This window comes from Quercus lobata, chromosome 10 (genome assembly GCF_001633185.2).
Source record: "Quercus lobata isolate SW786 chromosome 10, ValleyOak3.0 Primary Assembly, whole genome shotgun sequence".
NCBI classification, from domain to species: domain Eukaryota; kingdom Viridiplantae; phylum Streptophyta; class Magnoliopsida; order Fagales; family Fagaceae; genus Quercus; species Quercus lobata.
This window is the reverse complement of record NC_044913.1, coordinates 3,775,561-3,803,241: the sequence shown is the minus strand read 5'-3', so window position 1 is coordinate 3,803,241 and position 27,681 is coordinate 3,775,561. Positions and strand designations below refer to the sequence as shown.

Here is a 27,681-nt window from a genome sequence, read left to right as displayed (position 1 = left end):
AAAAACCAATAACCAGTCTTTTTTCCGGTTCTTTCAGCGTACTGGTTTATAAAACCATGGAAAAACCCCAAAAAAAAAAAATGAACGAAAATTTGGGAAAAAAAATTTATAATAAAACCACTAACAATGCCCAAACCAAATGCCAATAGAAAAGTCCAGTACAAGATCAATCTCATCTTAGACTAAGACTATCACTACTCCAACACAAATACGATTACATTTTTAATTCAACAAATATTAAAAAAAAAAAAATCCTCACTGCCTCAGTGCCTTGCGGATTCACAAGTCATTAAACAATTTAAACTAAAACTAAATCAAATCTAAAGGCTAAAAGGAAATAAGAAACTCACTTACTCTTGCCAGCCATCACTGTCCATCCCTGTTCAGCAACACTAACAATAACAACAACTGAACTCCACAAGCTTTATGTTGTAAAATTTTATGTATTTGCGTGCTTTTTTTTTGTTCTTGTTGTTGTCAATATATAAAATTTTCTTTTTATTAGATTGTGTAATTTATTGTTCTTAAGAAACACCCTGAAAAAAATTCCTGGGGTTGTTTTTGGTACACATCACCAATGGCTCGGGACATAGGAAGTTCAGCATTGACGCAAGGCTTACCCCAAAGAGTGACAACGATACCACCAGCTGCTTCAATTCGAGCTCTTTCATCATCTCTACCTGGACTATGATCTTCTGTTAGTTCAGTAGCTGAAAGACTGGCTGTCAAGTTACCTGTCATTTTCATGTAAACATACAGATATTCAATTATTAGGTTAAAATAAGGTGAAGTTTTATACTCCTTTACTTAATGTACAACTAATGCTTAGGAAAGTCCTATTTCAAGTAAAAGCATTGAGAGAAAGGAACTCTTTTATCATCTTAGCACATATCTAGTAGACACAACTAATTTCAACTCAAATCAGCTAAACCTTTAACCATTCATTAGGATCAATTATCTTCTGGATGCAACTGGTCAAAGAGTCAATAATCAATATCACTACCTAACAAAAAAAGGGAGATATCAGAGAACCAGTACTCTGACCAGACTGGATATTTTCTTTGTGCATAAAAGGGCCTTTGAGTCACCAACATTGGCAATTAAAATCTTCCTGTCAACAAGAAGAGCGACAGTGGCAGTGGATCCTGGGAAAATTCTCTTTTCAAAAGCCTCCTGAATGCATATAGCAGAACATAGATCAATATGTGAAGAAAACTAGGTAAGTGTACTAGAAGTGAACGAATTCTACTTGCCTGAGAAAATTTGAAATCAATGTCACGAATTGTCCTCAACAATGCTTCTTTTAATACTTCCAAATGTGTTATTTCATCCTCAGTTATAGGTACTCCCTCATACTGTTCCATTAGCTCGGAGGTATTGAATAAAGCATGCATGTAAAAGTAATACAGCAAAAGGTTTGAAGCCATTTCACTGGCTTCCTCACCAATATGACCATCAAATACTGCCATAACACCAACTGTAATCTCCCCAAGCCCATTTTTGCCTGCATCCAAGTCAAGCTTCAAACAATAACTTGTCCACATCAATATAAACATCTAATGTTTTCTGTCAGTTTAAGATGTGATGCTCCTAAAGCAGTGTTTCTTCAAGATATGAAACCTTACTTTGAGTGTCTTGTTATTGGATTCATTATAAATTTATATTATTACCCTCTTTCTCTCTCTTTTTTTTTTACATCTGAAATTTTTTGAATGTGAACATACAATAAGGGTCCGTTTGGATACAGCTGAAAACTGAAAACTGAAAAACACTATAGCAAAATAATTTTTAAATATGTGAATAGTACCATGAAACTCATTTTTAATAAAAAAGTTGCTGAAAAGTATAGTTTGTGAGACCTATAAACAGTGCATGAGAGCACTATTCACAGAGGAAAAGTCAAAAAGTTACGGCTGGAAAAAAAAAAAAAATCTGAAATGCAAACGTGCGTCTGGGAAGCGCAAAACTTCCCAAACGCACTCTAAAACCAGTCCTAAAATAATAAGGGTTATTTCAAGAGTGAGGAGAGAGAGAGAGAGAGTAACTAAATGTGGTATCTTCTGAGAGTTCAAAAACGTGTAAAAACACCTTTGAACGTTTAGACCCCCAAATAACAACTTAATCAATTCAAGCAATAAGTCAAACAACTAGTGTGCGGAAACTTAACATATGCTATCATACGAAATTGATTAAATACTATCTAAGCCATAACAAAATAAAATCCACAGCAGATAATTTAAAGGCAAAGATAGAGGAAGGAAGATGCAAACACAAAGACAACACGCGATGTGTTATCGAAGAGGAAACCGAAGCCCTCGGCGAAAAACCTCTCCGCCGCCCTCCAAGCGGTAATCAATCCACTAGAAAATATAGTTGGGATACAAGGACAGCAATAGACCCTCCAAGCCTAATCTACCCAGTGCACCTAAGCTCTCCAAGCTTCTTGCTCCAACGAGGTTGCGCCGAACCTTTTTCTTTTCTAGCTTTCCGGATTCCGCTACTAGACCGTAGCATCAACCAATGAAGATTGGTTCCTTCCTAACTGCTTCCCAGAAATCCAAACAACAGACTCACAATGATGATGATGGTGAGAACCTGGTTTGGTATAATGCCTCTCAAGGATTTGACAATGGAGAGGAAGAGAGTTGAGGAATTTGAAGAGATTCTAAGGTAGAGATTGTGGGTGAAACAATCTGGTTTTTCTTTAGGGTTTCTCTCTCAAAATTCTCTCTGGAAGCTCTCTTTCAATCGTGGGTAATAGGGGTATTTATACTGGAGTGGAGAGGAATGTGAAACGTCAGAATTCTACAAAACAGGGGTGGCTCGCGGCTTGACCTCGCGGCTTGACTAAGTCGCGAGATCCAGTCGCGAGATAACCGTATGGCCAATTGTCCTGTTTTGTCCTGTAGTGCTCCAGCTAGCAGACTGTTCACCTTCCAGCATGCTTGGCACGTGAGGTTGCTTCTGGCGGCTTGAAGCCGCGAGTCACCCGCGAGACCCAGCCGCGACACTCTGTTTTCTTGCACACTCTTGAGCAAACTTCACTCTATCTCACTCACTACCCTTACATCAAACCCACCTAAATACAGGGTTACTAAATACTGAATTACAAGCAAATTTGGCACGGAATAAAGCCAATAAGATGGTTGAATAAATTCAACCTTACATCTTCATATCAAGATCACATACAATACGATCCTCTCGGTATTCCCTATGTCCCTAAAATGTGGTAAACTAGCAGTTCACAGTCTTATTTTGAAGAGATCCAGTGGAGAGATCCCACTCAGAACGTTCAGAAAGGCCACCTTCGTCATTTGCCATCATACGCGACATGGGTACTCCATATGAAGATGGAATCAAGATAACAAAAATTGCTAACCAGAGTGATGAAATTTTAAAGCCTTCCACTATGAATTGGATAATAGAATTTTACTCCTGAGAAAAAGAAACCACAAAAGTCATACAGATAAGATTCTAAACTCCGAAAAAAAAAAAAAAAAAAAAAAAAAAAAAAAAAAAAAAAAAAAAAAAAAAAACACAAACAAACAAACTAACAATGGGTAAGAAATTACATAGGAATCAACAAAAAATTAAGAGCAATAAAAGCTTAGGACTCATTTTGTTCAATCCCTAGTAAAAGTTTCATCAAACAGCAGTCATAGAAGTTTATTTGAGGCAGCATGTAATCATGAGAACATGGCATCCAATGTTCTCAGTCTATCAGTTACAGATTCATGCAAGAAGTAACTCAAACTTTACATTTCTATAGATAATAGATTCATATGATATTTCTGTAGACATGATACAGTGATTAATTAAGAAATGCCAATTGTACTGCTTAAAAAAAGGTATATACTATAAGATGAATGGTCAATAAACACATTAGACCATATTACCATAATAAACATGATGAAAAGTCAACTAATTTAGTAACCACTTTGAGCATACAAGAGAAGACCCAAAACCGTTCCAAAAAAATAAAAGCATTATGTCCTGTTTGGTTGCTAGGAAAGAAACCTCAAATTGTTTTGATTCAGATTTTTCATTATTTAAGAAGTAGAAAAAAATAAAAAAATAAAAAAGGATTTCACTTTATGTTTTGTTTATAACAAGACTGATGGTTTCAATAGTGGAGCTAGGATTTCAATTTAGGGAAGGCAAGATTAAAAAATAATAAAAAAGAGCCTAAAATTATTAATTGATACTAATAATAAAATTAAAAAAAAAAAATAATTGTCATACAAAATCTATTAAAATTTAAATAATTGTAAAATAAATAAACAATTGTAAAACATTCCTGGTGATCAATCATAAATGTAAGAGATTAATCTATATACCTCAAGTTTAGAAATTTAATTTGATTCCCCAAAATAAATTGAGAAATAAAATTTCAACTTTTCTTTCTCTATTCTTCTAATTATTTAAAATTTGGATTTATGATAAAAATCAAAATTTGAAACTATGAAAATGCAAGAAATGGAGGAGAAATAAATAATGGAAGCTTTACTACTTTAGTGCCATACAAGATATTATTATTGTAGGGTCACGATTCGTGGCGGACCGTAACAGTGTCGGGTTCGCACGTAAAACGACCCTAACAATATCATTTGTAGAGCGTGGGTTTGAAAGGCTAGGCCTTGATCGATAGGCGGTGGGTTTTTCAGGGGATTCCTATAAGGTTAAATGATCGTCACCTCTAGAGTATTTCTCATGGAGGTGGGCTGGGAGGCTCTCGTTTCTTGGCCATTTTTCCCAGCCCCCCCTCTTTAGGTTGCTTATTTTTCCTTTTATATTTGCCTGCGTTCATTGTCCTTCGTCCACGTATTGGATCAACCTTTCCTAGATTGATACTTGTCCCATCAGCCCATATTCAAAGTCGTTGGGGGTGGTTGTAAAAGCCAAAGAATGCGGCTTTGTCAGGTTCAGAGTATTGAATGGCAGTAAGGGCAGCTTTCCCTAGATATTTTAGATCTTTTTTCCGAGTTTCAGTTTTATACCATTTTTACCCTTCTTTACGAGGGGGAACTTTGGGTCTGCCGAGGACTGAACTACCCTCAGCGGTACCCAAAGTCTATTTCATTGAACTTGGGCCATAATCCTCCTCGGCTTGGCCCATAAATCATTTACACCCTACATTAGCCCCTCAAAACCCGGCTGTCCAACCCCTGGGCTGGACAGGGGGGTTTTGGTGACGCCAAACTTCTTCCTGTGGCCCAATCCATTCGGCCTATTAAACACGCTGGCGTTTTCTCATATGCCCAAGAGATTCACCGGTCTACGAGATAGTTTTTAATTTCGCGCTTGAGGCGTTCTTATCGCTTGGGGTATCCAAAACGAGCTTTGAATAATCACTATTTACGAGACTACTTTAATTCGACGGTTTATTCTGATGGGGTGGAGAAGTGGAACCGGCGTGTTTGGGTTTGCTGATTCCTTTGGAGATCTGAACCTATTAAATGCCTCCCGCTCTGCCCTCTATATAAGTAGGACAGGAGGAGGTTATTGTTTTTACCAAAAATCCCTTTTCATCCCCCTGTGACTCTGGAATACTTAGCCTCCCTTAGGATTCGGTTTACTCGCTAGTTTATACGCTTAATCGTAAAATACTTTACCATAACAACAAGGGATGCAAAAGCCCCACCCCTCCCAAAAACGCCACGTTCTGATAAAGCTTATCATGGCTCGATCAGGACAAGGATGGCGAAGACTCAAAATCAACCTCATCTTTCTTTCAGTCAAAATCCGAAGCAGGGACTCGTCACGTCAAACTTTCGACGTGACGGAGTCGGGAACACCCAAGACCGTTACCACCCGGCTCCTCACGAGCGTACCTAATATGACACCGGCGTGTTAGGAGTCAGGGCTGAGGCAGGGGCTAAGCGTTTCTGCTTCTCCCTCTTTTGCTCCTTGGTGCCCTCCCCCTCCCTCTTCTTATTGTCTTCCCAGCACCAGTTCCGCCCTGATGCTGTTTCTTTTCTATCTTTTGCTCCTCTCCTTGTCTCTTCATCCCTCGCTCTTCTTCTCCTCCTTCTTTACTCATGTCCTCCATTTTCTTTATTCATCCCCTTCGTCTTCGTCATTGATTTCTTCCTTACTATTTCCTTATTCTTCATTCATTTTCTTTTTTAAAGTGAGTCCCTCTCTTAGTATGAGCAGCAATGAGGCAGAGATTGGAGAAACTTTGAAGACGAGTTTAAAAGACGCTTGACAGTTTACCTTTCTGTACTACAGATGTAATGGTTGCTTAGGCAGTTTACATTTTGTATAGGCTCGTTTGAGCCCCTTTTTGTATGTTGTAGCAATTTTTCATATCAATAAAGATTGTTGTCTACCTTGTTTCGCATATTATGTCTTTATGTTTTCATAAATTTGCAAGCACTGCTCGGCACAATAATATAGCATCTAACTCAATGACGACTAAGACCAAAATATTTGATAATAAAATGATGTCGCCATAGCTTTGATAGAAGTGCTTGGCACAATAAGGCCGACCCGTAAAAAATAGTACTTACCCGGAACTAGCCGAGGAGAGAACCGAAGGCTTGACGCCGTGTGAGAAATATCCGTCCGAGGACATATCCCCTGCCAAATGAACAGCCCTCTTATACGACTAAATGCTGGGGCGTTCCACCACCTTCCTTACCCCCTTATTGGCCTTAACCTTCTATGGTGTTTAAGCCGTAGACGAAGTGACTTGACGTTTTTATCAAGTAGCCCATCTTACGAAATTCAAACCTTTACTTACCCAAGTATTTGGTTTCCCCATAGGCTTGAGTTCGAGGACCATGCAAGACATAGGTTCTGTCCAACACTTGTAATTTTCATCTTTCGTACTTGGTTTCCCATAGGCTTGAGTCTGAGAACCATTCAAGACCTAGGTTCTGTCCCCGGGCCCTTGTGCTAAATCGGGCCTGGGCCGTGAGTTGACTGGGCCCAAAATTAGGGGGTATTTCCGTATTCTCAGGCCACGCGATATTTTCTGGGTGTCCCAGTATTCGAGGTGCGCCTTCTCGAGACTCCTCTAACTTCAGGGTTGCAGATGACGTTGGAAATCGAGCCAGAGACATTTTGTCTGTAGCGTTCCTTGGGACGCTGCGTGAATTAAATGCCACTATCTTATCTTTTGATATAAATAGGAGAGAAAGTTACTTTTCCTACGCACAAATCCTTCAGCTTCCTCCTTTAGGAAATCATGTTTGAGGCGAGGGTTAGGGAAAAAGAATTTTCTCCACCGCGGAGGCGCCGTGTCCTCCCGAGACTCGAAGGAGTGATGCACGGGCCAAGAAAGCATAAATTTAAAGAGAAATTTACACTTCTACGGAGGGGGGAGGGTGTCTCCCCTCCTTTCAGTCAAAATCCGAAGCAGGTTCTGGTCATGCCAGATTTTTGGTATGTCCGAAGAAGGAGTTTCCACCATCAGCACTGTCTACCTTGTAACCGGCAAATTCTTGCGGGGGCTTCCCAACTTCCGGCTCCCTGCGCCTTTTCTGTAGACGGTGTTAGCCTGAGGTCAGGTTCTTTTGCTGCCTGAGTTATGGGCATGCAGAAGTGTCGAGGAATAGTTTCCTTAGACAATAACTTGGCGCAGTAGCCAACCTCTCCTCTGAGCTGTCCCCACGGCCTTATCTCCACTCGCTTGTATTTTCCTTTACTTATGTAATCAGCTTTAGTGTAAGCTTGTTTCAGCTTTTCATTGTACACTGTACTGTTCCTTTGTCTTAATAAAATATGTGTCTATTTCTCCATACATATCTTCCTTCTCCGTAACAACTACTTTACGCATGAATATTAAATGCAAGCTTGCCCTTAAGGATATTCCAGGCAGAAAAAATGCTTTAACACAGGTTCCTTCTAATTTAAACTCACAAATATTATCAAGTATAACAATGGTAACTTTCAATAAATTAAATTCCTGGAACTAACCGGGATAAGCGCTGAATATTACGCGATGCATGCTAGACCGATGTTCGAGAACGATAATCTCTAAATAATTCGTCTGAAAGGGTAGCTAAGTAGCGAGGGACCTTGGTTGTGCTTTTGGGGTAATATGTTGCGCCGTATCGCATCAACCCCTTTGATACTGGGGATCCGAGGGTAGACCGAGGAATCCGCGCAATCAAGGTGTTAACCCGTCTGCTAACGCGGAATTCTCTTCGGAGGGATTTCGAGGTTTACGGGCTGTAGTTTTTTTCTTTAAATAGTTGGTTCCTCATCCAAGTAGTTGGTTTCCCCATAGGCTTAAGTCCGAGGACTATGCAATGCCTTGGTTCTGTCCAAAACCTAGTTTTCCACATCCAGGTAGTTGGTTTCCCCTGAGGCTTGAGTCCGAGGACCATGCAATGCCTTGGTTCTGTCCAAAACCTAGTTTTCCACATCCAGGTAGTTGGTTTCCCCTGAGGCTTGGGTCCGAGGACCATGCAATGCCTTGGTTCTGTCCAAAACCTAGTTTTCATTACATCCAGGTAGTTGGTTTCCCCTGGCTTGGGTCCGAGGACCATGCAATGCCTTGGTTCTGTCCAAAACTAGTTTTCATTACATCCGGGTAGTTGGTTTCCCCTGAGGCTTAGGTCCGAGGACCATGCAATGCCTTGGTTCTGTCCAAAACCTAGTTTTCCACATCCAGGTAGTTGGTTTCCCCTGAGGCTTGGGTCCGAGGACCATGCAATGCCTTGGTTCTGTCCAAAACCTAGTTTTCATTACATCCAGGTAATTGGTTTCCCCTGAGGCTTGGGTCCGAGGACCATGCAATGCCTTGGTTCTGTCCAAAACCTAGTTTTCATTACATTCGGGTAGTTGGTTTCCCCTGAGGCTTGGGTCCGAGGACCATGCAATGCCTTGGTTTTGTCCAAAACCTAGTTTTCATTACATCCGGGTAGTTGGTTTCCCCTGAGGCTTGGGTCCGAGGACCATGCAATGCCTTGGTTCTGTCCAAAACCTAGTTTTCCACATCCAGGTAGTTGGTTTCCCCTGAGGCTTGGGTCCGAGGACCATGCAATGCCTTGGTTCTGTCCAAAACCTAGTTTTCCACATCCAGGTAGTTGGTTTCCCCTGAGGCTTGGGTCCGAGGACCATGCAATGCCTTGGTTCTGTCCAAAACCTAGTTTTCATTACATCCGGGTAGTTGGTTTCCCCTGAGGCTTGGGTCCGAGGACCATGCAATGCCTTGGTTCTGTCCAAAACCTAGTTTTCCATCCGGGTAGTTGGTTTCCAGGCTTGGGTCCGAGGACCATGCAATGCCTTGGTTCTGTCCAAAACTTAGTTTTCCACATCCAGGTAGTTGGTTTCCCCTGAGGCTTGGGTCCGAGGACCAATGCAATAGCCATTGGTGTCCCCTGAGGCTTGGGTCCGAGGACCATGCACCTTGGTTCTGTCCAAAACCTAGTTTTCATTACATCCGGTAGTTGGTTTCCCCTGAGGCTTGGGTCCGAGGACCATGCAATGCCTTGGTTCTGTCCAAAACCTAGTTTTCATTACATCCGGGTAGTTGGTTTCCCCTGAGGCTTGGGTCCGAGGACCATGCAATGCCTTGGTTCTGTCCAAAACCTAGTTTTCATTACATCCAGGTAGTTGGTTTCCCCAGAGGCTTGAGTCCGAGGACCATGCAATGCCTTGGTTCTGTCCAAAACCTAGTTTTCATTACATCCAGGTAGTTGGTTTCCCCTGAGGCTTGGGTCCGAGGACCATGCAATGCCTTGGTTCTGTCCAAAACCTAGTTTTCTCTTTGTATGGGGCCTTGGCTCGCCTTTAGCTCTAGGGGAGCTAGCTCTTCAGCCAAGCCCTTTGAGTTTATCTATACGGTTAACGTTACCAAGCGCCTAGCTTGTTCTGTACGAGGAGCTTTAGCTTTTAGGGGAGTCAGCTCTTCAGCTAAGCCCCTCGTCAAGAAACGTAGCCCCTAGTGAGATTTTATACTTGAACTCTATAACTAACGGTTAGATAATCGAAGAAACTCTATCGACCCACTTCCTATGCCAACACACAAGCCCTTCCCACAGACGGCGCCAATTGTAGGGTCACGATTCGTGGCGGACCGTAACAGTGTCGGGTTCGCACGTAAAACGGCCCTAACAATATCATTTGTAGAGCGTGGGTTTGAAAGGCTAGGCCTTGATCGATAGGCGGTGGGTTTTTCAGGGGATTCCTACAAGGTTAAATAATCGTCACCTCTAGAGTACTTCTCATGGAGGTGGGCTGGGAGGCTCTCGTTTCTTGGCCATTTTTCCCAGCCCCCCCTCTTTAGGTTGCTTATTTTTCCTTTTATATTTGCCTGCGTTCATTGTCCTTCGTCCACGTATTGGATCAACCTTTCCTAGATTGATACTTGTCCCATCAGCCCATATTCAAAGTCGTTGGGGGTGGTTGTAAAAGCCAAAGAATGCGGCTTTGTCAGGTTCAGAGCATTGAATGGCAGTAAGGGCAGCTTTCCCTGGATATTTTAGATCTTTTTTCCGAGTTTCAGTTTTATACCATTTTTACCCTTCTTTACTAGGGGGAACTTTGGGTCTGCCGAGGACTGAACTACCCTCGGCGGTACCCAAAGTCTATTTCGTTGAACTTGGGCCATAATCCTCCTCGGCTTGACCCATAAATCATTTATACCCTACAATTATTATTATTATTATTATTTTGTGTAAAGTTTGAGTTCCGCGTAGTTAAACGGAAATGAAAGGAAAGAAAGTTGATAAATAAAAAGAAAAAGGATTGAAATTGCCAAATTGGTCAAAAGTCTAAACAGTTTTGGTGGCAATGGCATTTATTTTGTGTTAGACTCATTGTTTAAAGTGGGAGGAGTTGTTTGAGTAATACCACAAAATCTCACAATATTTTTACAATAAATTAAAATAACAATATATCATTGGTCAAAATAAAAATAAAATATATCTATTATGAGATGCATCTTAACTAAAAGGGATAATTACATTTTACCCTCCTGTGGTTTACCTCTAATTCTATGTGCCTATCCGTGGTTTCAATTTTGACACTTTACCCACCTGTGATTTCCTCCGTTAGTAATCCGTAACCCACCTCTCCTTCAGCCGTTACTCTAACACAAAATATGTAAAAAACAAAACCTGAAACGGATCAAAACACTCTCATTCCCAAAACTCACTCACTAACATGAAGAACATACACCTAGAAAACTAATACAAATTAAATCAAGCAATACCATCAAAGTACAAACACAGATCTATCAAAATACAACTAAAAACACAAGAGAAATAGAATCAACAATTTCCAGCACTTAATTTCTAAAGTTTTGATTTTCAACATCCAAGATCTCACTCACACAAAACCACTGTATATACATTAGCAGCACCAAGGGGAGGATCGGCAAAGCTTGACCAAGGGAATAGAGATATGAGAGAGGAAGGTTTCAAAGCCAAACAACAAGCCCACCAGAAAAAATCACAACATCATGAACAGTAGAATAAAAATTACTTGATTTGCTGGGTATAATAGAAGTAAAGTGAAAATTTCAAAGCCAAACAACAACCCAGAACCCACAGAATCACCAGATCGGTCAACGATTTCCTACATCGAGCCTGGGTCTGATTGTGCAGAGCCTCCACACCACTGTGGTAGATTGAAGAGTGAGTTTGAGAGTTAGGTTCGGAAAGATTGGGTAGAGAAGTGGAGAGATGGTGGTGGCTGGGGTTTGCCGTGAAGGAGCTTGGAAGCTTGAGAACCACCATCTAAGGTGGTGTTGGAGCGGCGGAGATGAGCTGTGAGCGGTCGGCCATGGCTGGGTTTGGGGTTTGGAGTGGTCGGCCATGGCTGGGTTTGGGGTTTGGAGAGAGATTGTTGAAGAAGAACAGTGGTCGGCCATGGCTGGGTTTGGGGTTTGGAGTGGTCAGCCATGGTTGGGTTTGTTGTGGTCGGCCATTTGATTTTTTTTTTTTTCTTTGAACAAATTAGTAACCATTGTGGTGAAAGAGAGACAACAAGGCAAATATATATTTGTGGAGGTTGATTTGAGTTTGATTTTTCTGGGTCTATGTTCTTCATGTTGTAAATTGTGTTATGCTTTGATTTTAATAAATTTCTTAGTATAGGCACAAAAAATAAGTATGAGGAAGAAGACGAAGAACTCTCTTTCTCTCATGGTTTTGCTTCATTTGATTTGTATTAGTTTGTTCTTCTCTCATGGTTTTGCTTCATTTGATTTGTATTAGTTTTCTGGGTTTATGTTCTTCATGTTTGTGAATGATGAGAAACCAATACTATATTTTAATCTTGTTTTTCTCTCTCGTTTTTCAGCCCAATACCACACGGTGGGTGGGATCTTGGACCGGCGGACCCAATACAATGAATTTGTAGAGAGTGGGTTAGAAGGCTAGGCCTTGATGAACATACAGTCGTTAGTCATGGTGTTCATGATGATCGCACAGAGGTGAACTGAGCTTATCCAAGAAGACTTTCTCCTCGGTACGACCTGGGTGGCTCCGGTTCTTGGACCTTGTCCCCCCTCCCCCTTTTCTGGACTACTTCTTCCTCCTTTTATACTAGCTTTTTCCCTCCCCCCAACGTCGACGTGTAGGTTCAACTTTATAGGGCTGGTACTTGTCCCATCAGCCCATACCCAAAGTGGTTGGGGGTGGTTGTAAAAGCTGAATAGCATGGCTCTGTCAGGTGCAGAGTACTTAATTGTAGTAATGGCAGCCTTTCCCTTGCTCTTTGTCGTTTTAGTACTGTTCCTGTTCGGCGAAATAACCCGGAATGTCATCACCAGGACCGAGTTGCTCCCTTTGCCCTCGGTTACATTTATGGCCGAGGAGGGTCCTTCCCATGGCCGAGGAGGATCCTTCCCATGGCCAAGGGGTGGGCCTTCCTTGGATCGGGCCTTGGGCCCAGCACAGATATTGACATGGGCTTCCTGATTTTATACCCCCACAGGTTTGATTTGAATTTGAGAGGAACGATTCGATTGGGACTGTTGTAGTTGTAGAGCGAGTCAGTGTGAATGACTTGGACGCTTCTCTCTCTCAATAATCTTTCCACATAGAAACCAAAAATTCAAGCTTTACTTACTATTTTCCATCCAAAATCCAAGCAGCACAATCAACCAATAATTCAAGCTCAAATCAAACTAGAATGTACAAAACACCAAGTTCAAAATCCAACACAAATTAATAATTTAAGCTAGAAATTTAAGCAATTGAATATACACACACAAAAAGTCAATTCAATCCCAAAATCCTCTCCAATACATCATTCTTTTCCTACAATTTTTAGACAACCAAACAGATTCTCGAATGAATCAAAGAAATTTAATAGAACTCAAATTTCAACACAAGTTAATGATTAGGGATTCGAGCTAGAAAATTTACCGATTGAAAACACCAACAATAAAATTATAAAAATAAAAAAACTAAAAATTTTCAACCAAAAAAAAAAAAAAAAAAACTCAACAAAATTGATACAATAAAAATTCATTTATTTTCCTACGATTTCTCTATGACCAAACAAATTCTAAATGAGTCCAAAGAAATTTAATTGAGCTCAAATTCCACCACTAAGCTAATGAATTGAGCTAGAATTTCAAAGCAATTGAAATAAATATAATTGTTAAAATAAAATAAAATAAAATAAAAAAACTCAAACAAAGCCTATTCATTTCAAACAATTTCTCCAAATACAAAATCTGAGTAAATCTATAGAAATGTAATGAAATGAAAAGTAGTAGAAGATCGTACCTAGTAGAATCAGATATAAGTCTTTGAGTGAGTGAGAGAGAGAAAAGCTTGTTGTGGAAGCTAATTCAGATTCCGATATTCAAAGTACAAAAGCAATGGAAGTTTGTGAGAGGAGTTTTCTGATATTTGAGTTTCTGTGAGAATTTTCTGACCAAAAATGGAAAATGACTACAATGTGAGAGAGAACGAAAATTTGTGTTTATTCCTCTCTATCTATCTCAAGGGTTGAAAATATTTTAGATATCTATTTCAAGGGTCGGGTTAGGGTTGCGTTGAAAAAAGGTAGATATTTGAAGCCAGCTCACGCGGGAGAGCAAAAACTGTACGCTTTTCTTTAAAATATCGGTTGTATGGAGTAGTTTATTTCAAGGATTCTTCTAAAAATTTGTGACCCACGAAATAAGGTTGCTTTAAATGAGGCCGGGCACATTTAATTAGCATTTATTTCCACGGTGTTTTGTGAACCCTTGAAAAATGTGGGTCGAAACAAATCAAGTTTCTTATAGTGCTACTTGGAATATCAAATTAATTTTTTTTTAATCACATAATTTGAATATCATTCATATGCAATAAATAAATGACAACTCTAAGTGGGCTGATTTCCCAAGAAAATTTGTAACCATATGCCAAATTCCCATCTCATTGAGAAGTCAGAGGGGGAAAAAAGAAGGAAACTCTTATGAGCAGTAAAATTTATACGTTTTACTTATTACTGATTGAACTTTATTTACATGGACATTGATTGATTTTAGGAAAGTCATGGTTCTTCGAAATCAACTACACTACTCGTATTCTCTGAAGATTATTTATGTAGTAGCTCTGGAACCACCCATCTCTTCAAGGTCTTCTGCTTTCACCCAAAGCACAATATATAAACATATAAACCAATGATCAACCAAGCAACTTAGCAATTTGAAGCCAAACACTTTTTTTATTACATAAAAGCAGGCAATGGCTAGATTGACTGTGCAAAGAGGCAGGCTTGGACATTGTTGAGAAGAGGGGACCTCTTTGTGATGCACCAAGCCCGAACAAAAAAGTTGTAGATCCAATTCAGCATTTGTAAGAAAAATTTTAAGTAACTAAAATGTGTACCTTACAATGAGTCATTATAAAACATCCAAGTAAGAAGTAAGGCCATGAAAAACTGCTTACGTCACATCAAAATTCCTAAGGAAAAAAAATACACCAAAAATATATATATATGTATATATATATATATTTTTTTTTAATAGACAAAATTCAATAGTTAAATACATGTATCATTCTTCTAAGTCATAACCCGAGAGTAATGCAATAATGATTGATTTGCTAATGCTAAAGATCCTCTCTATTATCTTGGCAATACTTCTTGAGCTTCATATGTTAACCTTCTCCATTCTAACCAATTTAAAGTCTTTTAGAACATTTAGAAAGTCTATATATTTTTTTTTTCTTGGTTAACAAAAAAGTTTATATAGTTAGTTATAAAGAGATGCATTACATTGATATTTTATAAAAAAGATCAACATGGTCGGTTATTTTTATCACATTTTTTAATATTCCAAGAGTATCAGGAATTGAACAATAATATATCATGTTGCGAGCCTTGTCCAACAATAATAATATATTTTTGAAAGATCCATTACACCAGTTCACTTTCCTTTGACCAGCATTAGCAGCAAGCTATAAGAGGTTTTTATAACATGCAAATCAAAATTTTAATCTTCTACATAATGGGAGAAAATGCAATTTGCACCAAACAAACCGAAGAAGATGGAGGGGGAAACAGAAAAGGCAAAAGTCACCTCAAAAGGACTTTCCAACCCTACTTGTACTTTGGTGACTTCTATGGAGGTACTTCTACAGAGGTAGAGGGAGAATTGGAAATTAAATCTATATATAAAAATAGAGGCAAATGAATAGGGTTTAATTCCAAATGAAGGCATTGAAGGTTTTGATAAGGAGAGGAAGAGCCCAAACAAAAGGGTAATTATTGAATACTCTCGAAGTACCATAAATGCATACTCCCCCCTCTCAAATAACTGTGGGTTTCACTAATTAAATTTATGGTGGGATCCACATGTGAAAAGAGAGAGTACGCATTTATGGTACTCCCGGAGTATTCAGTAATTTTCCCAAACAAAGAGAGTTAAAAGATGGCCAAAATTATGAATTGGATTTAATGGGAGAGTAAATAAAGGGAGAAATGTTAACCATCTTTTGTTTTGATGGGGGAGATGAGGAGTCTTGCGAGTTGGATGAAAAATATATAATAAGATAGGACACTTGAACATAATTAATAGAGAGTATTTATCAAAAAATATATAGAGAGTAGAAGTAATAAATGAGGAAGGGGATTTTATTGGAAATATTAAAGAGGGGGATTAAGATCTTCTAGAGTTCATAAGGTACTCTACCATATAAAGTTCTCTTTATTTTGACTTTTCATTTTAAAATAAATGGTTGGAATTATGCCATATCATTAATGCACCAATAAAATCCTTAAAATAACAGTGCCACATCAACAATTTAAAACCACATTAGATTTTGAGTTTATTAATTCACTTTAGTATTTTCTTTAAAGAAAATAAAACTCAGATCTAAAGTATAGAAAACCCAGAATTTGCATAGCTCATCCCTGCTTCTGCCGTGCCTAATTCTGAGAGCAAAGGTTTCCGTCGATCTCTCACTCCAACTCCACCATCATTATCAATTGCAATGTGCAAGGGAACCAAGCTTGTCCGACCAAGCATGAATCCACATATGACATTGTAGGGTAGGGGATTGGAAATCAAAAGAGATATAGAGGAGGCAACAATGTTGGGAAATTTATGTGTGAAAATAGTGCTAAATGTTCCCCAAAAACTTAGCCCATCGCAAGCCTATCTCTTAGACCCAACACAATTCAGTTGTAATCTTATAAATTCAGTCATAAACCTTAATAATAATTTGTTTTCTTCTAAAGGCAGCCTTGTTTGTTTTTCTTTTTTTAAAGAAAATATTAAAATGAATTACTAATAAACTCAAAATCTGATGTGGTTTTTAATTGCTGATGTCTCAATGTTAATTTAAGAATTTTATTAGTGAGTTAATGATATGGCATAATCCAAACCATTTAATTCAAAATGAAGGGTCAAGATGAATAGAACTCTACATGATAGAGTACACTAAGAACTCTAAAGGATCTTGATCCGAAAGAAGGAGGGCCATGGATTTCTGAATGCATTAAATAATTGTAATTAATTGAAATTCGGGGAGGAAAAGGAGAAGAAGAGGAAAGAGACAATTTATCTTATTATTAAATGATAGAATGTCAAAGTTATTATCAATTCTATAACATCATCTTTACAAATCAATATGATTGGTGGATTTAAAAAATAAATAAGGAAAATGGTAGAGTTCAAATTAGTTTAAAACATTTTTAAAAACTGTTGATTTGGTGAGTAGTTAATAGTAAATAAAAATGTGATATTAGTGGTGGATCTAGATGAGAACAAATGAAAATTTGTCACATCAATAATTTATAAAAATATTATAAAATAGTTTGTAACTATAGCATTACTCAATAAATAAATGATTATTGAAATATATATATATATATATTATTGGTAATTGATGACACATAATTTATAAAGGTTATTTTGTAAAAATTATAGTATTTCTAGCATTACTCTTAAATGAGGAAGAGGAACCCCCAAAATAAATGGTTTTCCAAAAATGGGCGATCCATTTATTGGAACTCGTTCAAATAACCTATGCACTCTGTTATCATTTCTAGTTGGATAATCCAATTCTTTCCCATCTCTTACATAAAAGTTAACTTTTCCATCTTTTCACATGAGTATTGTATTCAAGTAATTATTACAACAAATTCACACAAAAGAAGTAGCAATTGGGTTTCCAAGATTATAAACACAATGTAACTGGAAGTATGGCATTGGCATAGTATTTTTGGATTTTTTTTGGTTGTAAGTCTTTTCTCCCAACTTGCCAAGTATCAACTTAAGGAGGTAAGACTGATATAAATATATATATATATATATATATATATATATATATATATATATAAAGAAGGGGAGGTTCAATTCTTGCCGAATATTGATGGAGTGAGGTTAAAAGTGTTTACTTTTTCAATTTTTATTTTTATTTTTATAATTATTATGTTATCGTTGATTGGATGGTTGGGAAACAAATGAGTCACAAAGTACACACAGAAATAAACAACATAAATATGAAGCTATTGCTTTGACATTTATAAATTAGAGAATAGGGTGCAGTGATAATTTGACTTATAATCTGGAAAAATACCATAATGAAATATTGGACAGGAGTTACCAAGGCAATTTTGAAGGGGGCATCTTTGCATCAAAAGATAACCGTGTGTACATAAGGTCGCACATTTTTATTTATTTATAAACACTAGTTAGGGCAGCATGTGCAAAGCACGTGCTTACCGTGGAAAAAAAGTACTGTAGTAATTAAGGTCAATTCTAGATTTTATTTATATTACAAAACAAAGATATGAATCATTTGATTTTTAAAGTATATAGAGATTTACATTAATCAAAAGAGACATTAATTTTAAGAATTTTGATAATTATGTCGTAAAAAGTTAATTTCATTCGTTTAAGAATTTTGATCAACCACAAAGTTAGGGTAGCTATTTAACATATAAATATTTATTTAACTATAATAGTTTTTTAGTACCTACTTGCTAAAGACAATATATCTATTCTCTAAAAACTTCTAAGAATAATAACGAATATCATCATCTTCCAATAATAAACAACTGAGTTTTGCTAAGAAATTTAAAATAAAAAATAAAAATAAAAAAGATAACAAAAGGCTTGTGTCATCAAATATCATCATTCTAACTTTCTAAGAATTTTTATCATTTAAAACTCAAAATAAGTAAAGAAAATGTTTAGGATGTTAAAATTTAGCAGGAGTAATTTAGACATTACACAATAAGATATTTTAAAAATCATAAGTTATCATTAGGGTTTAATTGAGAGAATAACAATATGACATATTTACTCTTTTCTAAAATATTAAGGGAAAAATTGATTGATTTTAAAGTTTAAGGAAGAATTGTAAACTATCCCAAACATAAAGGATGAAAAATGTTTTTTTTTCTAAGCTTTTGTTTTTGTTTTTGTGTGCAAAACTATGTGTTTTTACTTAAAATAGTGTGTAAAGAAAAAAAAATACAAAAAGTCAACCCAAGAAAATTATGTGGAATAGTGAATTTTGGCTCAACAAAGTTGATTAAACCAACAAAAAATTTCTAAAAACACAATAGAATGACACAACATTTTCATAATACCTTTATAATTTTGTTATATTTTATTTTAACTTGTAAAAAATTGACAGCTCAGCATTTTTGAAAATATTGTGACAACAACAAGATGTCTTAACATTTTTCACACAAAAAATGTTATGTCCATGACATTTTTACAACAAATTATAAGTGGTAGGTTACTACAAGTTGTTATTAATGGGCAAAAAAAGTAGTTTCATTGATAAGTTTAAATTAGAACCAATAACAATTTACCATATTTGATTTGTTATAAAAATGTTGTGAAAATTATTGTGGACAAGCCAAAATAATATAGCAAATATACTACAACTTTATGCATTCACAAAAAAAAAAAAAAAAAAAAAAAAAAAAAAAAGACGGCCAACAAAACAGTGAAAGTTAAACAAACCAAAACTATTGTAGCGAAATTACTGTAACTTTTCTCATTTACTCTTTTTATATATATATATAGAAATATACATTGCACTTACAATGTAAATTTATATTGTAAATACATAAAAATTGGTAAATGTTGTACACATTTGCAAAATTTGTACAATTTTTTTTTTTTTGTAAATGTATATAATATTTGTTACTTTTTGTGTTTATACAATGGAAGCTTACATTACAAGTAAAAAGTAAACATATAAAGATCATTTAAAAGAAAAAAGCAAGCTCAAACCAAGTTGGTGAACTTGAAGGAAAAAAAAAGAAGAAGGAAAAAGGTAAGTTACTAAACCAAAAATACTGTTTATAATACTATTCATGACCCTATTCGCTCTTTTTATATATAGAAAAAAAGAGCACAAATTGATGATTGAAAAAAAAAAAAAAAGCAATGAAAAATACATATTGAACAAACCAAAAATACTGTAGCTTTTACACATTCACCCAACAAGTGTCACAACATTTTCACAAAACATTTATTTTCAGTTATGGTTGGTCACAGTTTCATATTTTATTATTTTATTTTGACTTATAAGAAATTGACATCTCAATAATTGTGAAAATATTGTAAAATTTATTATGTTAGTATAACAATATATATGCAGATTCTTATAAATATTTAAAAGAAAAAAAAAAGTACAAACAGAAGACTGAAGAAAAAAAAAAAAAAAAAAACGCTAGCTACAGTGCCACTTGAATTGGCACTATAGCAACTGTTCAAAACTTGGGGGGGGGGGTAGGGGGATGGCTCACTACACCAAAAGGGGCACCGTAGAGGCATTGCCTTTTTTATATAGTTAGTAGAAAAAAAAAAGCACAAATCGATGACTTAAAAAAAAAATACATATTGAACAAATCAAAAGTACTGTAGCTTTTACACATTTACCTAACAAGTGTCACAACATTTTTACAAAACATTTATTTTCAGTTGTGGTTGATCATAGTTTTATATTTTATTTTGACTTAGAAGAAATTGACATCTCAATAATTGTAAAAATATTGTGAAATTTGTTGTATCAGTATAACAATATATATAAAAGGAAAAAAAAAGTACAAACAGAATACTGAAAAAAAAGAAAAAAAAAAGAAAAAAAGAGACAAAGTGGCTCAATAAACCAAAATGGCACTATAGAGGCGTTGCCTCTTTTTATATAGTTTTTTTTTTTTTTTTTTTTTGATAACAGAACACGTCATCTCACAAAACTACTAGTGGCAGTTGGAGACGCGGAGCTCTAACTTGAGAAAGGTATGCATATTTTATATATTAAATGGATAAATACACCATTTTATTGTTGTAATTAAAGCTACCATGTATAATTGTAGATTATGAAAGATGAAAGAATAATGATTAATGATACAAACATAACATTTTTCATAATAATTGATCGGTTAGTATGATTTACTAGTTCTTATTTGGACTTACCATTAATGTACGGAAGACTGAAAAAAAATAAAATAAATAAAAGCTACTATAGCTATTGTTCAGAACTTTAAAATAAAAAATAATATAAAATAAAATAAAAAAGACAAAGTGGCTCAATAAACCAAAATGGCACTGTAGAGGCATTGCCTCTTTTTATATAATTTTTTTTTTTGATAACAGAACATGCCATCTCACAAAACTGCTAGCGGCAGTTGGAGACGCGGAGCTCTAACTTGAGAAAGGTATGCATATTTTATATATTAAATGGATAAATACACCATTTTATTGTTGTAATTAAAGCTACCATGTATAATTGTAGATTATGAAAGATGAAAGAATAATGATTAATGATACAAACATAACATTTTTCATAATAATTGATCAGTTAGTATGATTTACTAGTTCTTATTTGGACTTACCATCAATGTTGTGTTTTTACCTACTATAATAATTTGATATCTTAACTGTTGTAAACAAAATTTGTGAAATATATATATATATATATATATATATTAATATCTCTAGAGTTTTATTTATTTATTTTAAGTCAGCGCTTGTATCTCCAGACTTATTAAGGATGAAATGTGATATAAAACTTAGGGTAGACTACATATTTCGTAGTTTATCCTAAAATTTACTACTTGGATACAAAAACTACTATTTTGCTGATTTATTTCATTGAGTCTCATTAAAGGACGGACCTAGTAGGGGCTCGCCCCCCCCCCCCCCCGGCGGGCGGCGGCGGCGGCGGGGCCCAATTCTATTATTATTATTATTATTATTGGGTATATTTTATGTTTTTAGTAGTTGGGCTCCCTCTCTTCCAAAACTTTGGCCCCCTTTAGCTAGCCCCACCTAGACAACCTAGACCCAACCCAACCCAAAAAAAATTAAAAACCCATTAACCCACGTTATATACAAATTGAATTTAGGAAAAAAAAAATTAAAGAAGTTGAGAGAGAGAGATCGAGAGACAGAAACTGGAGAGAATAAATACAGCCCAGTCTAGCCAACTCATGTAAATCCTTAACCTAAAAAATAATAAATTTTATTAAATATTTTATCTTGACTTCCTAAAAAAATTTTGAACACCCTACTTTGAACATCTTGGGAAAAAAAATTGTCTTTAGCTTACTTTGGAGATGACTATATAAGGATATTACCAACCTTCAACAGATTAAAGATTTGCATTTGTGAGCCCTTGACTCTTCTAAATTTTTTCTCTATCTATTCGTCTCCCTTATTTCTTAATCTTTGGCGTCTTGAGTCTCCCAACTCGCTAAGTTTGGTCTGTTTGCTCTTGCTTGTTTTCTTCTTTACTTACTGATTAGATTGCTCCAGGAATTACAACCATAATCCACATGTATGGTTTAGATTTACAACCATGGTGCACATGTTTTAGTTCCAGTAGTTTGCTCTCTCTCTCTCTCTCTCTCTCTTTTTTCTTTTGTTTCTCTTTCATTTTACCACCACACACGTGTATGGTATACTAGGATAGGTATGACTTTTCTTGATTTTTATTAAATTAATTATATTATTATATAACATATTAACAATATATATACACACAATAAGCTACTTTTATAATAGATAAAAATATATAATATAAAAAATAAAACACTAAAATGTGCAAATCATTATTTGATTAGATTTTTTTAATGCATTTAATTCAAGAATTGTTTGTCTACTTTGCAATTTTAACTTATTAGTATTTTTTTTATATGTTAGTCATTAAGTACTTAATGGATAGTAATTTAGTTTTGAATCTAATCCCATAAGCAAGTTAAAAACTATTTGATCTATTCATGATGATATTTCAAAAAATAATACTATACTTTTGGATTCTAATGTTGAGTTATAAAATAATTAACTTATATATTGAATAGTATTTACATTATACTTTAGACTATTATATAAATTATGAATATAACATATATATACAAATCTTGTTTTCATTTGGTGCCCCCAAAGACAAGTTCCAAGTTACGTTATTGCTACGATTTTATTCACATAACTTTAGTTTCTTAATGACCACCTTAAAAATATTTCTAGAGTTGTCACTAACTATATGGATGCTTATTTGAATTTTTTTTTTTGGCTTATACTCCGCCCCCCCCCCCCCCCAGACTTGAAATCCTGGGTCCATTCTTAAATTAACTAAAAATTAAGTTTAACTCTAATACAACTCATGAGGCATGTACGTGCGACTAAGTATTAATCCAAAAATGAGTTCCAATTAGCTCGACTAGTAAAGTCTCTAATGATTGAATAAGAAATCTAAGATTCAATTCCTACCTACACCAAAAACTAATTGGTGTTTTGGTCTAATGATAAAAAACTACTATAAAAAACGCCATAGGTTGAATCTCTTTAAAAAAAAAAGTACTAACCCAAAATAATCAAGAGGTTTTTGTTGTGTGTCGGGACTAACCGAGTCATCCCAAATGACCAACCCAAGTTATATATGAGGGCTGTACATTATTGAAAATAATTCTAAGTTTTTAACCCTTTGCTATTTTTTGGCCCTATCATCATATCATGTAGTAATAAAATTATTTTGTATATAGGTATTTATAGACTCGAGGCTTAAGGTTTTAGCTTGCATGTATGGAAGTATCCCCTTCTCGGGATGGAAGTATCCCCTTCTCGATGGAATAATATTTTGAGTTTTCAGATGCTCCTTTTTTAATGTCCCCATTATGGAATAATAAGAAAAAGAATTTGTGGTTTAGTCAAGGAAAGCACCTAGAAATTGTTTAATAAATCCCCAATTAATTCCAAATGCTCCTTTAATGATTAATGCTAAACATGATTCGGTGGGCAAAAAAAGTTAATTTTATTGGTAAGTTTAAATTATAACCAATAATACCTATGATTTATTGCAAAAAATGTTGTCGATGTAACACTTCCTTTTTCACAATAACTTTATTTTTATGTTCATGTCAATGTAACACTTCTTTTTTCACGTGAAATTACTTTTATTTTCAAATCACTCAATTTACGTGTAACAATTTTTTGGTTTAGTTAATTGAAACATATTTTACAAGCTTATTCCGTACAACAGTGACCAATTGACATAAACCAAAGAACTAACTAAGACTGAGGTTTCTACTTTTCTCACCTCCTCAGTCAATTGACTCTCTGGAAGGAAATTATCCATTTCAAAATGTGTTAATTCAAGGATGGTTTTTTTTTTTTTTTTTGGGAAAATTTTCCAAATGCAGCTGTGAGTTTATGAGAGCTTTAATTTAAATAATAAACAAAAAGCACGATAATTCCCATTATACTACATCCATTGAAGGTATGAAATCCTCAAAAAATCTACAATTATATACTGTAATAATAGATAATGCTAATATGTAATAACTACTTTAAACAGTTGCACCATGCATTTAATAATGGATAATGCTTTATTATTGTACTTTTTTTTATTGAACAATATTGTACTTATTATTAAAAGTGAAACTATTGTATTTTTATTACTTTTTGTGTCTTTTTTTTTTTTTTTTGAGAATCAATTAACACCAACTAGTTTCATTCAATATGTGGGACCCACTTTTTTGTGTGTGTGTGTTTTACTAACAAAAAATTTCTTAGGAAATTCATTAATAAAGTAAATCATTTAAAAATAAATAAATAAAAAACTTTTTGTAAGAAAATTAACTAAATTTTTAACAAATTTTACAATTTTTCATAAAAGTTTTGTGAAATTGATGATTATTTTATTTCAACTTCAAAAAGTTAAGTGGTGTCATGCAATGCTACTAATCAAATCAGTTAAGGTTTTAAAATAACTAACTATATCCTATTATTTAATTATTTTACCTATAATAAAAATAACACAGTATTTCAAACTGATTTGACTTGTATGAGTTATTTGAACAAAGTTAAACTAACAAATTATTTATATAATTTTGATTTGTTTACATATAATTTTAAATAAATCGTATGTTGCAAGAGCATAGTACTATCTAGTTGTAAGTCCACGAAATGCATGGTCAATTGCAAATTTTTGTGTCGATATATATATGTATATATTTATATAATTTGTTTCATGTGACCTTGTTTTGTCATATTAAGTATTTTGAGTTCTTGTACTTTTATTAGTTTTATATATGATCATTCTTGTTAGTGAATGGAAAAAACAATAAAGTTATTTATAATGGAATTTCAAAACACCAAAATTTTGTTCAAATTCAAATTATATAATATAAAAACACCAAAATTTTATAATTCACTCAAAACCTAAAAAAGTAAAAAAAAAAAAAAAAAGATTATACCACAAATTATTAAATTGAACAATTAAAAATAACAATATTACTTTTTGTCATTTTAGACCAAAATATATATAATGGACCGAATTAGACCTTAATGGATTGAAGTGGATCGAATTTAAAGGCATGCATCTGTAACAATCCTAGGCATTAATTTATATACAAGTAGATTTAATTTTCATGTTCAAATACATTTTTTTTGGAAGCAAGTGACATAAATTTATTGATTTATTGTATAAAGGATGGAAAATATAGCGTTAGAGTAGAGATTTTTTTTTTTTTTTTTCATTTTTAAGAATTTGGTATGCAATTTTTCAGTTTTTTAGTAGTCATTACAAAGCATTGAAAATACTATAATATTTAAAGTTTCGGCTTGGGTGCAAAATTGTTTTGTTTATGGTGTGTCAACAACTTCAACCAGGTCATAAATTATGGTACAAACAAAGTTGTGTGGGTTTATATATCAACATGTTTTGAGCACCCCATATTGCCAAAGTAACCATTTATAGCCTATTTTGTTCTTCTATCTGGTTGTCGTGGCCATATATTGTTGTGAAAGGGAGATGCAGCGAATTGAGTATGAGTAACGAAGAAAGAGAAAAGTGTGTAATGAGTTCTTTTTAAATTAAAATAGATGAATGTTTAAAATCAATAAGTTAATTTATTTAATATTATGATGACCAAATTAATTATAAATAAATGGTGACATTGCTAGTGATATTAACAATTTGTCCACCTGTGATGAGAGCTGTGGTTTATTTTACACACAAAATAAATAGCAATATAGACAGATTGTTAGGGTTCTGTTAGCAATCAAAAAACATGTTTTGGTTTGGACTTTGGAGTAGAAATAGTTGAAACTTGAAACTAGCAGAGAAACCAAATGATATGTGCATATATAAAGAAATAGGTGGGGCATGCATGTGTGAAATTTGTGCAAACACTAAAGCACTAATCTTTTTGGACCCACTAACTAATTAGAGAGAGAAACCCACTAGCTAATTAGAGAGAGTAATAGAGAAAGAGTTGCATAATTGCCATTACATATACATGCAGTCATTACATCTCTAGTTACTTCCATCGGTCACACTTACACCAAGTTGCACTTAAAAGCTAGAAAGCATGGGTGCAGCTATAGGGTTGCTGCACCCGCACTAGAAACTTGGCAACATGCCGATTCGCACTAGACGCGCCGATTCGCACTAGACGCGCCGATTCATGTTTTTTTTTTCTTTTCTTTTTTCGTTTCCTGATTGGCGCTAGTCCGGGCCGAGTCACACTAGTTTGGGCCGATTCGCGCCGATTCAGGCCAAGTTGCACTGATTCAGGTCAAGTCGCGCCAGTTCAACGCCGATTTAGGCCGAGTCGCGCTGAGTATGGCTGAAATTGGCAGAGAAACTGGCCGAAATACATGTTAAAAAAATAAAAAATAAAATAAAAACTTGAGTTGATTTCTTATTTAGTTATTAACTTATTATATATTTGTCAAATTATCTGTACATTAAACAACTTAAATTGAAATTACAGAATTATTTGTAGTTACCATTGCTCTTAAATTGGTATGTGTTTACTATTATATGAAAATATATTTAATAATTTGTAAATAAAAATATATTTAATAATTTATTAGTAAACGGATCCCGCTGCACCCACACCATACTTTTTCAAAAATTGCCGAGTCCAGTACCCGCACCTGCACCCAAACCCGAATCCGCACCCGTGCTTCATAGCTTAAAAGTTTTTTTCCTTTCTTGGGAGAGAAGTGAGAAAAGAAGAGAAAAAAACTAGCGAGTGAAAGTTTGAGAGAGATATGGCGCAACTTGTAGCACTTTCTGTGTTTATTCTCCATACGAATGGTTTTGTTATATTTTGATTCCCAGGATTTTCTTAGCAACCTCCCAATACCGATGCTGAGTCTTTGAGAAGCATTTCCTCTAAAATGGATGATTACACTACACGGTTTGAAATGTTGAAAGCCCAAACCCAAGTTCCAGATCTTGTTCCTTCCTCTATAGTCAACATTTCCATGAAAACTAATAAGGAAAGTCATAGAGTACAAGGTATGTAGATCTCTTGAATAAATTCTTTAGGTTCTTTCATATTCATTTTTGGGTTTGTTTGTTTGTTTGTTTTTTTTGTTTTTTTGTTTTTGTTTTTTTGATTAAAGTACTTAGGGTCTTTCTAATTCATTATTTGGTTAATTTGTGTGTGTACAGTTAGAGATGAACTTAGGGTATTCTTTCGGCGAAATCAACCATTCTATGCTGGAGATATGTTTGGTGTATTTGACCCAAGACTTATAAAGATGTGGACTGACATTCCCGGTCCTCAACTGAATTTCACAGAAATAGTTAAACTCTTCTGTAAAGTTTTCCAACAAAACGTAGAAGGAGTTGTAAAACCACTCACAGTATATATTTTACTTATTTTAATTCGTATTTAACTTGTTAAATTATCAGGCTTCAAAAAAAAAAAAAAAACTTATTAACTTATCAACTGTTTTTAATTAAACCTATAGGACAACATGGTTATTGATGAAGACAAAGCCGCTGTGTTGGAACA

General features: G+C 34.9%; 1 pseudogene; it reads right to left on the bottom strand.

Moving 5' to 3' along the window:
- Positions 1–350: 350 nt before the first annotated feature.
- Positions 351–27,048, bottom strand: LOC115963575 (annotated as a pseudogene).
- Between the last annotated feature and the right edge of the window lie 633 nt (positions 27,049–27,681).